This window comes from Arachis stenosperma, chromosome 5 (assembly GCF_014773155.1).
Source record: "Arachis stenosperma cultivar V10309 chromosome 5, arast.V10309.gnm1.PFL2, whole genome shotgun sequence".
In the NCBI taxonomy this organism is placed as follows: Eukaryota; Viridiplantae; Streptophyta; class Magnoliopsida; order Fabales; family Fabaceae; genus Arachis; species Arachis stenosperma.
Genome location: NC_080381.1, coordinates 86,592,610 through 86,595,804, shown reverse-complemented (window position 1 = coordinate 86,595,804; position 3,195 = coordinate 86,592,610). Strand labels below are relative to the sequence as shown.

Genomic DNA, 3,195 nt, shown 5'->3' with positions numbered 1-3,195 from the left:
GGAAGAGAGATTGAGGTGATTGATGAAGGATTTTTGGGGGAAAAGTGTTATTGGATTGTGTGAAGAAAAAAGAAGGTAAGTTGAGGTAGGTGGGGATCCTGTGGGATCCACAGATCCTGAGATGATCCTGTGGGGTTCACAGATCCTGAGGTGTCAAGGAATTATCATCCCTGCACCAATGAGGCATGTAAAATGCTCTTTGCATGCAATCCTGGCATTCAATGCTAGATTGATGCTTGTTTCTGGCGTTCAACGCCAGCTCTATGCTTGTTTTGGGTGTTCAGCACCAATCTGCAGCATGTTTCTGGCGTTAAACGCTAGTTCCATGCTTGTTTCTGGCGTTTAACACCAGCTCTCCTCAGGGTGTAATCCTGGCATTTAAACGCCAGACTGCTGCTTGTTTATGGTGTTCAACCCCAGATTCATGCTCTGTTCTGGCATTGAACGCCAGCCAGATGCTCCTTACTGGCGTTTAAACGCCAGTAAGCTCTTCCTCCAGGGTATGCTATTTCTTCTGCTGTTTTTTATTCTGTTTTTAATTTTAGTAATTGTTTTGTGACTCCACATGATCATGAACCTAATAAAACGTAAAAAAAATAAAAATATAGATAAATAAAAATTGGGTTGTCTCCCAATAAGCGCTTCTTTAATGTCAATCGCTTGACAGTGAGCTCTCATGGAGCCTCACAAATCATCAGAGCATTATTGGGACCTCCCAACACCAAATTTAGAATTTGAATGTGAGGGTTCAACACCAAACTTAGAGTTTGGTTGTGGCCTTCCAACACCAAACTTAGAGTTTGATTGTGGGGGCTCTCTTTGACTCTGTATTGAGAGAAGCTTTTCATGCTTCCTCTCCTAGGTTGCAGAGAAAGATCCTTGAGCTTTAAACACCAGGTAGTCCCCATTCAATTGAAGGACTAGCTCTCCTCTATCAACATTAATCACAGCTCCTGCTGTGGCTAGGAAGGGTCTTCCAAGGATGATGGATTCATCCTTATCCTTCCTAGTGTCTAAGATTATGAAATCAGCAGGGATGTAAAGGCCTTTAACCTTCACTATCACGTCCTCTACCAATCCATAAGCTTGTCTTATTGACCTGTCTGCCATCTCTAATGAGAATGTGGCAGCCTGTACCTCAAAGATCCCCATCTTCTCCATTACAGAGTGTGGCATAAGATTTATACCTGACCCCAGGTCACACAGAGCCTTCTCAAAGGTCATGGTGCCTATGGTATAGGGTATTAAGAATTTACCAGGATCTTGTTTCTTTTGAGGTAAAGTTTACTGAACCCATGTATCTAGTTCACTAATGAGCAAGAGAGGTGCATCTTCCAATGTCTCATTACCAAACAACTTGGCATTCAGCTTCATGATAGCTCCTAGATATTCAGCAACTTGCTCTCCAGTTACATCTTCATCATCTTCAGAGGAAGAATAGTTTTTAAAGCTCATGAATGGCAGAAGGAGGTTTAAAGGAATATCTATGGTCTCTATATGAGCCTCAGATTCCTTTAGGTCCTCAATAGGGAAATCCTTCTTGTCTGGGAGACGTCCCATGAGGTCTTTCTCATTGGGATTCACGTCCTCCCCATCCTCTCTAGGTTCGGCCATTTTGATTATGTCAATGGCCTTGCACTCTCTTTTTGGATTCTCTTCAGTATTTCTTGGGAGAGTACTAGGAGGAGTTTCAATGATTTTCTTACTCAGCTGGCCCACTTGTGCCTCCAAATTTCTGATGGATGACCTTGTTTCACTCTTGAAACTTAAAGTGGCCTTAGACAGATCAGAGACTATGTTTGCTAAGCTAGAGGAGCTCTGCTCAGAATGCTCTGTCTGTTGCTGAGAAGATGATGGAAAAGGCTTGTTATTGCTAAGCCTATTTCTTCCACCATTATTAAAGCCTTGTTGGGGCTTTTATTGATCCTTCCATGAGAAGTTTGGATGATTTCTCCATGTAGAATTATAGGTGTTCCCATAGGGTTCACCCATGTAATTCACCTCTGCCATTGCAGGGTTCTCAGGATCATAAGCTTCTTCTTCAGAAAATGCCTCTTTAGTACTGTTGGATGCATTTTGCCATCCATTTAGACTTTGAGAAATCATGTTGACTTGCTGAGCCAACATTTTGTTCAGAGCATCAATTTCAAGAACTCCCTTCCTCTGAGGCATCCATTACTCACAGAATTCTTCTCAAAAGTGTACATGAATTGGTTATTTGCAACCATGTCAATGAGTTCTTGAGCTTCTGCAAGCGTTTTCTTTAGGTGAATGGATCCACCTGCAGAATAATCTAGTGACTTCTTAGAGAACTCAGATAGACCATAATAGAATATATCCAAAATGGTCCACTCTAAAAGCATGTCAGAAGGACACCTTTTGGTCATCTGCTTGTATCTTTCCCAAGCTTCATAGAGGGATTCACCATCTTTTTGTTTAAAGGTCTGAACATCCACTCTAAGCTTGTTCAGCTTTTGAGGGGGAAAGAACTTAGCCAAGAAGGCCGTGACCAGCTTATCCTAAGAGTCCAGGCTATCTTTAGGTTGTGAGTCCAACCATGTTCTATCTCTGTCTCTTACTGCAAAAGGGAAAAGCATGAGCCTGTAGACTTCAAGATCTACTCCATTAGTCTTAACAGTCTCACAAATCTGCAAGAAATCAGTTAAAAACTGGTAGGGATCTTCTGATGGAAGTCCATAGAACTTGCAGTTTTGTTGCATTAGAGCAACTAGTGGAGGTTTCAGCTCAAAATTGTTTGCTCCAACGGCAGGGATTGAGATGCTTCTTCCATCAAACTTGGAAGTAGGTGTAGTATAATCACCAAGCATCCTCCTTGCGCCTCCACTATTGTTATTGGGTTCGGCCATGTCTCTCTCTTTTTCAAGATTCTATGTAAGGTTTTCTTTGGATTGTTGTGCTTTAGCTTCTCTAAACTTCTTCTTCAGAGTCCTTTCAGGTTCAGGATCTGCTTCAACAAGAATGTTCTTGTCCTTGCTCCTGCTCATATGAAAAAAAAGAGAACACAAAAAGAAGAGGAATCCTCTATGTCACAGTATAGAGATTCCTTTATGTTAGTAAAAGAAGAAAAGAATACAAGAAGGAAAAGAGGAAAATTCGAACTCAGGGAGGAATAGGGGGTTCGAATTTTTAAGATGAAGAGAAGTGTTAGTAATTAAATAAATAAATAGAAAGAGA

General features: G+C 41.3%; 1 non-coding gene across 1 annotated transcript; it reads left to right on the top strand.

Annotated features, from left to right (window-relative positions):
- Positions 1-2,357: 2,357 nt before the first annotated feature.
- On the top strand, positions 2,358-2,465 carry LOC130932279 (small nucleolar RNA R71). Its single transcript, XR_009067436.1, has one exon. It is a non-coding gene; the product is annotated as a small nucleolar RNA R71 (small nucleolar RNA).
- Positions 2,466-3,195: the final 730 nt, after the last annotated feature.